Here is a 12,654-nt window from a genome sequence, read left to right on the forward strand (position 1 = left end):
CGTAGCCCTTTTTGTGCCCTGCCGTCATCGTCTGGTTTTCCTTGCATGGTCAGCACTCAGCGCTAGTGCTTTCGATCGATCGATTTGGGGCGTACGGGTCATCACGCACGGCTATGTAGAGTTGAGCACGTGAGTGCCGTATGCTCAGCTCCTACACATACCGTGCTCCGTGTGTGCATAAACCAAGACGAGGACCGGATACACGTCCACAGTCGATGTTATACATTCCATTTCCATCTACGGAGATACCGATCAGTCGGGAAGTAGCAATGGAGAGCCTAGCTACACCATCCTTTCTACGGAGTACTACTCAGCTTTTTGACCGGCAAACTCTGATCGATCGTAAAGATAGCTACCTTGAGAGTGACATGCTCGCGAGTCAACAATAATCCAAACTCGGTCCACGCAACTACTGAAAGAATCAAGGGAAAGAAAGTACAGTGCTACTCCCGACATGCTTTCACCAGCATCGCTTTGCCGTCATCGCCTGGTTTTTCTTGCATGGGCTCAGGGGCTGCACTGCCGTTCTCGTTCCATTTCGGCGTACGGATCACCACGCACGGCGCCGTGCTCCAGGGCAGGACGAGCGACGCTTCAGCACGTGCGAGGTATATGATCATCAGCTCCTACGTATTATACACGTATATATATTTATTTTTTTTAAACGGAGGCAAAAGCTTTGCCTCATCCATTCATTAAGCAGAAGGTGCCCGATTTTTAGGAGAAAATCGGACGAAAACCAACAACAACACAACAGTGCCAAGGCACACCCACAACCACCCACACTCCCGCGAGGGACACACCTAGCCATCCTGACTATCAACAAAAGCTACACAAGAAGCTCAAGTTAGCCTATGCCAAACAGATGGCCCTTCGAGGAGAGACCGGCAGCTCCGATTCTGAAGACGAGCCCCGGAGAGGAGATGAGCAAGACAAGCGCCGAATAGGACCTTCACCGGACCGCCCCTCGAAGGTCATCGTACACCGCCCAAGGGCAGCTTCGACTTCACAGCAAGAGGAGACCAGCACGAAGACATTCGGACACGCCGGGACGGAGCCGACTAACATGACCTTGCCGCAACCAGACCTTGGCCACCACCATCGTCGTTGCCTCACAAGCCTCCACCCGGAACACCCGCATCTCTGATTGACCTCCAGTCAACCCAGATGCTGTGTGTGTCCAGCCCGTCGGGGCACGCGAAGAGGATCGCTGGCTTCAAGACGACGCCCTCAAGAGGGGAAACGTTGATGGAACAACGTCGTCATCCGATCCCGCAAAGCGGGATCTAGGCTTTCACCCGGAGCCGTGAACCCGAGGCGAGCGAATGTCGGAGAGCTCCACAACCGCCCCCCAAGGAGGACGGCGACATCCGCGGACGTCGCGCGGTCAGGCTTTCGCTCGGAGCAATCGACCATCCACTTCCCCACGCGGCCGGACAGCAAGACGGAGACCGAAGCGTTGATGACCCACAAGTATAGGGGGTGTATCGTAGTACTTTCGATAAATAAGAGTGTCGAACCCAACGAGGAGCAGAAGGTGTTGACAAGCAGTTTCGATGAAGGATTCACTGTAAATGCTCACAGACAAGTATTCCGGGGGTTTTGATGTAACAGATGAATAAAGTACAAGTAAGTAAAATGCGAGAGAAATAATTGCAGCGAGTGGCCCAATCCTTTTTAGCACAAAGGACAAGCCGGTTTGTTTACTTATAATGACCAAACGTTCTCGAGGACACACGGGATTTTAGTCTAGTGCTTTAGCTACATACAGCTGATTAATCTTCATTGTTTTGATAAGTGTTGTGTGGGTGAACCTATGCTAATGTACCGCCCTTCCTAGGACTAATACATACTTGTGATTATACCCCTTGCAAGCATCCGCAACTACAAGAAAGTAATTAAGATAAATCTAACCACAGACCTTAAACTCTGAGATCCTGCGATCCCTCCTGCATCGATATACCAACGGGGGCTTAGGTTTCTGCCACTCCGGCAACCCCGCAATTGGCAAACGAGTACAAGATGCATTCGCCTAGGCCCATAAATGGTGAAGTATCGTGTAGTCGACGTTCACACGACACCACTAGAAGAATGACACCACAACTTAAATATCATAACATTGAATATTACTCAACCATAATTCACTACTAACATTTAGACTTCACCCATGTCCTCAAGAACTAAGCGAACTACTCACGAGACATCATATGGAACATGATCAGAGGTGATATGATGATGAATAACAATCTGAACATAAACCTTGATTCAATGGTTTCACTCAATAGCATCAATAACAAGTAGAAATCAATACCGGGAGAGTTTCCCCTATCAAACAATCAAGATCAAACCCAAATTGCTACAGCGGTGACGAGGTGCAGCGGTGGAGATGGCGGTGATGATGATGAAGATGATGGTGATGGTGATGGAGATGATGTCCAGCTTGATGGCGGTGACGATGGCGTCGATTTCCCCCTCCGGGAGGGAATTTCCCCGGCGGATTCCTCGCCCGCCGGAGAGCTCTTTTCTCTCGGTGTTCTCCGCCCCGCGAGGCGGCCGTGACTCTTCGCGACCTACCCTCCGGAGCTTAGGTTTTCGGGACGAAGGGTTTCGCGAAGAAAAGGAGGCGAAAGGGGCCGTGGGGCCCCCACACCACAAGGTGGCGCGGCCGGGCCATGGGCCGCGCCGGCCGTGGTCCGGCCCCACCATGGGTCTTCTCGGCTCCCCTTCCGGCCTTCTCCGTCATCCGGAAAAATAGGATTTTTGGTGAAATTTCCTTCCACGAGTTGATCTTCCGAAATATTGCATCCCGACGGTGCTTTTTCCAGCAGAATCCCGGCTCCGGTGCGCGATCTCCAAATAATCATGAAACATGCAAAATAGATGAAATAACATAAGTATTGTGTCCCAATATGAAATATATCAATGAATAACAGCAAATTATGATATAAAATAGTGATGCAAATTGGACGTATCAACTCCCCCCAAGCTTAGACTTCGCTTGCCCCAAGCGAAACTGAACTCGGTGAACAGGACCACATGTTTATGGAGTGAAGAGTCGATAAATAAAATACGGACAAGAAGCATCATATTCATTCACACAAGACATTATAGTAAACAACTTTCTCATATAACTCAACTTGAAACAAGTATAAGGTAATCACAAATAAAGGTGCATAAGAAATCATAATTGGTGATGGCAAACTTTGTTCTTGGTCAGAGAACAGTTAACAGATTATACTTATCTATTGAGCAGCGCTCTCATATTAAAACTTATGGTAAACTTGCATACTCAATCATATTAATCATTGATGACTTTCAAAGCTACATTCATTCAGGTAAAACTTGTACTAAACAAGAAAGAATAAAGACATGATGAAGCAAATCACAATATAATAGTTTGATCACAACAACTCAAATGCTTGCTTGAGATGGAGGGAAATAGGTTTACTGACTCAACATAAAGTAAAAGACAGGCCCTTCGCAGAGGGAAGCAGGGATTAAATCATGTGCTTGAGCTTTTTCAGTTTTGAAATCATATAAAGAGAATAAAAGTAAAGTTTTGAGAGGTGTTTGTCGTTGTCAACGACTGGTGGCGGGTACTCTAACCCCCTTGCCAAACAGACCTCCAAAGAGCGGCTCCCATGAAGGACGTTATCTCTACCAGCAAGGTAGATCATCCCTCTTCTCTTTTGTTTACACATGTACTTTAGTTTATTTAAGGATGACACTCCCCCAACCTTTGCTTACACAAGCCATGGCTAACCGAATCCTCGGGTGCCTTCCAACAATCTCATACCATGGAGGAGTGTCTATTGCAAAATTAAGTTGCTTACCGATGAATCGGGGCAAAACATGTGAAGAGAATTATTAATGAAAGTTGATTAATTGGGGCTGGGAACCCCGTTGCCGGCTCTTATTGCAAAATTATAGGATAAGTGGATGAAGCCACTAGTCCATTAGTGGAGGCTGCCTAACAAGACTGAAAGATAAAACACCACATACTTCCTCATGAGCTATAAAACATTGACACAAATAAGAAGTAATAAATTTTGAATTGTTTAAAGGTAGCACATGAAGTATTTACTTGGAGTGGCAGAAAATACCATGCAGTAGGTAGATATGGTGGACACAAATGGCATAGGTTTGGGTTCAGGTTTGGATGCACGAGAAGTATTCCCTCTCGGTACTGAGTCTTTGGCTAGCAAGGTTAAATAGCAAGCATAAGAGTTGAGGGAAACAAACAAATATACATGTGATAGAAACAATCATGCATCTTACTTGTAAGCACAAACAGTTTTAACTTCAGAATACTAAGCTAAGAACCGATAAGAAAGATAATAACATCTTCTACATGTATTTCCTCTATTCTTCTTAAACTCAAAGTGTTGTTGCTATTGACCATTGCTAAGTTTGCCAAAACCAAATAGATTTACTCAATGCTCCCAAAGTGGTACCGATACTAAAATCAAGATCAATTATATAGTAGAAATTGCAAACTAAAATAAGGTGTGCAATATGTAAATGATAAGACTTCTCATTAATATTTCATAACGATAACTCACACCAAGGGATACATAGACAAACTAAAGGAGAGATACTTCCACACCGCAACCCATCTTATACGATAACTTCCCTACTCATGATATGACACTACTTGATAGTAAAAAGTAAAAGGTAGTGATGATGTGATACCGCGGCACTCCCCCAAGCTTGGAACAAACCAAGGGGATGCCAATACCGATGATGAATCAATCCTTTGGCGATGGTGGTGATGAATTCTTGTCCTCAGACTTCCAAGATAGAGGCTCTCCATCAACAAATGACATCTTGGTCTCGGGAATCCTGAAACTAGCAGCACGGCTTATGTGTTTAAACCTGTTTTCATACTCACAGTTCGATTATGAACGTCATAGAGTTGAGCTTGGAGTTTGTTGGTGGTGTCGTGAAGTGAGAGGATGTCGCCCCATAGCTTTGCAGTTTCCTTCTCGTGTTCAGCAATGAGTTCAGACACAATCTTGTGGAAGATATCCACTTCACGCTCAGCCATCTTCTTGTAATTGAAGACCTCTTGTTCTAGCTTTTCCATCCTGTCTTCCAAGCTTCCTTCCCCTTTGGGACCCTGAACATCTTTGATCTGCAGTTTTCCCTCGACGAGCATCAACTCCTTTGGGTGCATCCTTAGCTCCTCCATGTACAAGTTGCCAACATCCTTGCAGGAGCTGTCCTTCGGAGTTCCCGACGAAGACATGATGGCTCTAGATCCGAAACAAATCCTGGCAGAAACAGCTCGAAACAAAACACGTCGAGAAAACGATATACGAACCTCCAGGGGTCCGGGGGATTATATAGTAATTTTTTTAGAACAAACGAAAAGTACCAGGTCGAACCAGAGTCGGAAAGGGGCGACGAGGCGGTGTCCTCATAGGTCGGCGCGGCCAGGATGGGGCCCGCGCCGGCCTATGGGGGCACGCCCTCGTGTGTCTCCTCCACTCCGTTTTGATCTCGTAATTTTTCATATTTTCCAAAAACAGCAAAAATATTGTTCGGAAAGTAAATTGCGAACTTTTCATTACCAAGCATCGTTACCTATTCAAAGTCGAATTCGGCGGACTCGTCAATTTGTCCTTTGATGAAAGCCTCCGGTGTTTCCACTTGAATAATATCAACATCAACATTATAAGAATCACCCGAGATATAATGCTTGAGTCTTTGTCCATTCACCACTTGCGTAGCATTGCCTTGGAGAGAGCTAATTTTAATTGCTCCTGAACGATACACCTCCTCAACAACATATGGTACTTCCCATTTCGAGAGTAATTTCCCTGCAAAGAGTCTGAGACGAGACCGATACAATAGGACTTTATCCCCAATATTAAACTCTCTTTTGATGATCCTTCTATCATGCCATTTCTTAACTTTCTCTTTAAAGAGTTTAGCATTTTCATAAGCTTCACTTCTCCATTCATCTAGAGAACTTAGTTGTAGCAACCTCTTATTACCGGCAAGTTTAGGATCTTTATTTAATTCTCTAACAGCCCAATAAGCTTTGTGTTCTAGTTCTAAAGGTAAATGACAAGCTTTTCCGTAAACCATTTTATAAGGTGACATTCCCATGAGGTTTTTATAAGCAGTTCTATAAGCCCATAGTGCGTCCTTCAATTTACTAGCCCAATTCTTTCTAGATTTATTAACGGTCTTTCCCAAAATAGATTTAATCTCTCTATTCGATAATTCTACTTGACCACTAGTTTGAGGGTGATAAGCGGAAGCAATTCTATGATTAATACCATACCTAGCAAGAGTTTTTCTAAAACCTCCATGAATAAAATGAGAACCTCCATCAGTCGTAATATATCTAGGTACTCCAAATCTAGGAAAAATAATATCTAAAAGCATTTTTAAAGAGGTCTCACCGTCAGCACTTTTTGTAGGTATGGCTTCCACCCATTTAGTAACATAATCAACAAGCAACAAGTATATGAGTGTTACCTTCGAAGAGGGAAAAGGTCCCATGAAGTCAAATCCCAACAATCAAACGGTTCAATAACAAGAGTATAATTCATAGGCATTTCATTGCGTCTGGAGATATTACCAACCCTTTGACATTCATCACAAGATAAAATAAACTTCCTTGCATCTTAGGAATTAGACGACGCTGAGGTTCAACAATAGGCTTCGCATCATCTTCCATATTAATTGCGTGTTGGCAAATAGAGGGAGAAATCCCCTTCAAGTCATCAAGAGTATAGCCAATAGCACCTCGGTGTTTCTTCAATATTTGCAATAATCTTTCTTCTTCAAACTCTGTAAGCTTAGAACTAATAATAACAGGATATATTTTCTTATCATCAATATGAGCATATTTAAGATTATCGGGCAAAGGCTTTAAATCAAAAACAGGATCTTCCTTTGGTGGCGGTGTTGTACCCAAATCTTCCACCGGTAAATCATGCTTGAGAATAGGTTGGCGAAGAAAAATTTCCTCAAGCTCATCTCTTTCTTTCCTAAAAACTTCACTCTCGCTATTCTCCAAATGTTGCTGCAAAGAATTATTAGGAACAAGAACAATAGATGCACACTGCTCCATTTTAAAATCATCACTAGGCAAATCAGCTTTATAAGGAGTTTTGGTAAATTTAGAGAAATTAAACTCATAAGATTCACCAGCAAATTTAGTCAAAATTTTCTCTTTCTTGCAATCTATAATAGCTCCACAAGTATTTAGAAAAGGTCTACCAAAAATGATAGGGCAATAATCACTAGCAGTGAGAACCAAGTACCAAAAAGTCAGCAGGATATTTAATCTTACCACATAGAACTTCCACATCTCGAACAATACCAATTGGAGAAATAGTTTCTCTATTAGCCAGCTGAATAACCACATCAATATCTTCAAGTTCACAAGAATCAATTTCGTGCATAATCTCCGTGTAAAGCTCATAAGGTATAGCACTAACACTTGCACCAATATCACATAAACCATAATAGCAATGATCACCAATTCTAACGAGATAGCATAGGAACACTAACTTGTTTGGGTTTATTAGGATGTGAAACAATATTAGAAGCATCTTCACGAGAAAATAATATGACCATCCTCCACATTTTCGAGTCACAAGATCTTTAACTATTGCAACAGCGAGGTTCAACTTTTATTTGTTCTTCAGGTTCTATAGGTTTCTTTTCACTTTTATGAACCGCACTATTTATAACAGAGTACCCCTTCATTTTAGCAGGAAAAGGAGTTTTTTCAATATAAGCTTCAGGAATAACATGATCAGCAGTTTCAACTACAACACATTTATTAATAGATGAATCAATTTTATCTTTATACGGTTCATGATACTTGTCAAAATTCTTCTTAGGCAATTCATAATGAGAGGCAAAAGCTTTATAAAGATTTGCAGCAACTTGAGAATCAAGACCATATGTAGCACTCATATTACGAAATTTATCGGTACCCATAAAAGCTTCAATGCATTTATAATCATAAATTATACCTGATTCTCTATCCTTGTCGTTCTCCCAACCTTCGGTATTTTCTTGGATCCGATCAAGAAGGTCCCTTTTAAACTCTTCTTTGTTGCGTGTAAATGATCCAGAACAAGAAGTATCCGAGCAAGGTCTTGTCTTGAAAAGAAAGTCTTGCATAGAAATTATCAATAATAACATTACCAGGAAGCTCATGAATGGGGCATTTGAGCATTAAAGACTTCAATCTCCCCCAAGCTTGGGCAATACTTTCTCCATCATGAAATTATCAATATATGCGGTTCCGATCTTTGTGAATTTCACTTGGAGGATAAAATTTGGAATAAAATAAAGGCACAATGTCCTCCCAATCAAGAGAATCACCATTCTTCAGCAATTTATACCAATGCGTCGCTTTACCAGACAGCGATATAGAGAATAGTTTCTTTCTAACTTCATTCATAGCAATACCTGCACATTTGAATAACCCGCATAATTCATGCAAAAACAGTAAATGATCACCAGGATGGACAGTTCCATCCCCTTCATAGCGGTTATCCATAACACGTTCAATAATTTTCATAGGTATTTTATATGGTATTACTTCCTCACCTGGCGCCTCATCCACTACCGTTGCAGTAGTAGTAGATTTCCCAAATAGAAATTGAAGAGAAGATCTCTCCATAATGACTTATAGCAGCAAGCAGAAATAAAATCAGCACAAACAGTAAAGGTTTTCCTTACCAATTCCACTTACCAATAGCGCTTCACTCCCCGGCAACGGCGCCAGAAAATAGTCTTGATGACCCACAAGTATAGGGGGTGTATCGTAGTACTTTCGATAAATAAGAGTGTCGAACCCAACGAGGAGCGAGAAGGTGTTGACAAGCAGTTTCGATGAAGGATTCACCTGTAAATGCTCACAGACAAGTATTCGGGGGTTTTGATGTAACAGATGAATAAAGTACAAGTAAGTAAAATGCGAGAGAAATAATTGCAGCGAGTGGCCCAATCCTTTTTAGCACAAAGGACAAGCCGGTTTGTTTACTTATAATGACCAAATGTTCTCGAGGACACACGGGATTTTAGTCTAGTGCTTTCGCTACATACAGCTGAATAATCTTCATTGTTTTGATAAGTGTTGTGTGGGTGAACCTATGCTAATGTACCGCCCTTCCTAGGACTAATACATACTTGTGATTATACCCCTTGCAAGCATCCGCAACTACAAGAAAGTAATTAAGATAAATCTAACCACAACCTTAAACTCTGAGATCCTGCGATCCCTCCTGCATCGATATACCAACGGGGGCTTAGGTTTCTGTCACTCCGGCAACCCCGCAATTGGCAAACGAGTACAAGATGCATTCCCCTAGGTCCATAAATGGTGAAGTATCGTGTAGTCGACGTTCACACGACACCACTAGAAGAATGACACCACAACTTAAATATCATAACATTGAATATTACTCAACCATAATTCACTACTAACATTTAGACTTCACCCATGTCCTCAAGAACTAAGCAAACTACTCACGAGACATCATATGGAACATGATCAGAGGTGATATGATGATGAATAATAATCTGAACATAAACCTTGGTTCAATGGTTTCACTCAATAGCATCAATAACAAGTAGAAATCAATACCGGGAGAGTTTCCCCTATCAAACAATCAAGATCAAACCCAAATTGCTACAGCGGTGACGAGGTGCGGCGGTGGAGATGGCGGTGATGATGATGAAGATGATGGTGATGGAGATGATGTCCAGCTCGATGGCGGTGACGATGGCGTCGATTTCCCCCTCCGGGAGGGAATTTCCCCGGCGGATTCCTGCCCGCCGGAGAGCTCTTTCTCTCTGGTGTTCTCCGCCCCGCAGAGGCGGCTGTGACTCTTCGCGACCTACCCTCTGGAGCTTAGGTTTTCGGGACGAAGGGTTTCGCGAAGAAAAGGAGGCGAAAGGGGCTGTGGGCCCCCCACACCACAAGGTGGCGCGGCCAGGCCATGGGCCGCGCCGGCCTGTGGTCTGGCCCCACCATGGGTCTTCTCGGCTCCCCCTTCTGGCCTTCTCCGTCATCTGGAAAAATAGGATTTTTGGTGAAATTTCCTTCCACAGTTGATCTTCCGAAATATTGCATCCTGACGGTGCTTTTTCCAGCAGAATCCTGGCTCCGGTGCGCGATCTCCAAATAATCATGAAACATGCAAAATAGATGAAATAACATAAGTATTGTGTCCCAATATGAAATATATCAATGAATAACAGCAAATTATGATATAAAATAGTGATGCAAATTGGACGTATCAAGCGCCGCCAGCCCGCACCCCACGGACACACACCTCCTGTGCGCACTACTAGGAAAAAGCTTATAGGTGGAGGCAAAACGTGCCGGCGCACCACCTAGGACGTGCGCCGGTGGAAAGTGTTGCCGGCGCACCAGGAAGCCACCGCGCCGGCGATGCTAGGGTGCGCCGGCGGTAGACCAAATAGGTGCGCCGGCAATAGGCCTTCTCCTTGTAGTGGCGGCAATAGCGCCACCATCGCACAAGAGCCACCGCCAACCTCAAAACCAGACCGAGGAGCTCAGCGCGCTCCACCAGTACCGCCCGCACCACGCGGAGGTGAAGAGCTGAGCTGCAACACAGCTGCCGGCCGAGCTCACCGAGGCAGAGCACCGCGGGTGCCGCCAACCGCCACAGAGAGGGGGCTTCGACGAACGCCGACACGAGGATCCAAAACGAAGAGTCGGCGGGGCAGATGCGCGAGCTTCCCGGACCAGCCACCATGCTGCCTCGCATCGCAGCCACGGCGGCCACCACCATCACCATGCCTCCCCTCCGAGGCCACCACCACCTCGCCGGAATCGCCGCGCTCCGACCAGCCTGCAACGCGCGGCGGCCCCCTGCGAAGCTGCCGTCCCCGACGGATCTTGGCTCGATCCGCGGCCTCCGCGCGACCACCGCGTTGAGGAGCCAACAGCCCGCCTCATCTCCACGCCCACCGCGACCCCGGGGCCACCGCCCCGGCTTGCCTGCGCCGGCGAGCCGCCGTCGCCTTCCCCAGCCGAGCCCGGCGGCCGCCGTCACCTAGAGCCAGCAGAAACCGCCCCCGGCACCCTTTGGCAGCGGGGGGGCCGCCACCACCGCGGCCCGAAGCCGGCGGCAGCGGCGGCGGACGAGCGCCGGAGAGGAGGGTCGGGAGGAGGCGGCAGCGGGCGCCCCCGGTGTCGCCTGGGGAGAGCGACACGGGGGTAGGGTTCCTCTTCATACACGTATATATTATACTACTGTACAACCATAATTCCATCCAAGAAAGTTGAGGGATCCAGAGATTCCGATCGAGATCGATCAGGTCTCCACGCTGCGCTAGCAATCATCCCATCGATCGCAGGTCTTTTCCGCTAGCCGGCCATCGAGTGCGTGTTTGACCTGCCTGCTACGGGGAGTACGGGCAGACATATCTTCGAGATGAACTGCCACAAGAGTGCAGCAGGCTAGGGATCGAATCAGGGGGTTCGGACCAGCAGAGGTACTAGCTAGTAGGGTGCTTTACCAGTTTTGGGGGTTTGCAGCTCCGAGCGGCTCACACTTCACTAGTCCAAAAATGGATTAGCACGTACCAGCGTTGGTAAGGATTTGCATGGCGCCTGCTTGCTCCTCACGGTCTCACCTGCATAGCGCGCGCATCAATCGGTCTCTCTGCCGTCCTGAAATCTCGGAGTGAAATGCATATGTAGTCCTGGAAGTTGACGGCAATGTCCAAAACAGTCCTGGAACTCAGGATTTGCCTCAACGCAGTCCTTAATCTTGTTGTGCATGTTCACATACGGTCCTCAATACGATTGACTACCGTATTTTGTTGACGTGGCACTAGATTGGGCACATGTTGTCGTTCCCCACCTTTGAAATTCCCAAATCAAGCCTCGTACTGATAGGCGCTGGTCCTCTTCAATACTACTACTAGGAAGTTGCAGCGCGGCGTCACGCGCGCCCGTGAGGTAAATTTGGGGCAACCAATAGAAAAAAAAATAATATTTTTCATAAATAAAAGATGGGACAAATTATGGAGTGTTTATATCTAAGCCATTTTAAAATGTTTCTTAGATAAAAGAGGTGGCATATAGCACGATAATTTTTCTGTATGCAGTAATTTTTGCATGGTAAATGTTTATTTTAAGTACAAACGATGAAAATCTAGCTATTTGTTTCCAGAGTAAGACAATAATATGTTTTTAAATAAAGAGGCGACATACAATCTAGCTTTTTTTTCAAATTACGGCTGAAAGTTAGGTAGGTCAACACCGCTTTGTACCGAAAACAAAATAATCACCGGAAACTTTAAAAATATGAAATAGTACTTTTATCAGATAAAAGAGACGATGAACGATCCAACAATTAATATGTTTCCCGATTAAATGAATAGACAAATTATTGAGCAATTTTTAAAAGTAGGCAACATCATTTTTGTCGCACCAACTGGCTGGACATACGATCTAGCATGTCTTCAGCAAATTACCGATAGAGGTAAGGTTGACCAACGATATTTGTACTGAAAATAATGGAACGACTAAAAACACCGGCTAAAAGATATAACGTACGACGGAGCAAGTTTTTTTCAGAGATACCGGAAGAAAAATATATTATTTTCGTCTACTAAAAGAGCCGTCATATGGAAGAAAAT

This window comes from Lolium rigidum, chromosome 2 (genome assembly GCF_022539505.1).
Source record: "Lolium rigidum isolate FL_2022 chromosome 2, APGP_CSIRO_Lrig_0.1, whole genome shotgun sequence".
Classification (NCBI taxonomy): domain Eukaryota; kingdom Viridiplantae; phylum Streptophyta; class Magnoliopsida; order Poales; family Poaceae; genus Lolium; species Lolium rigidum.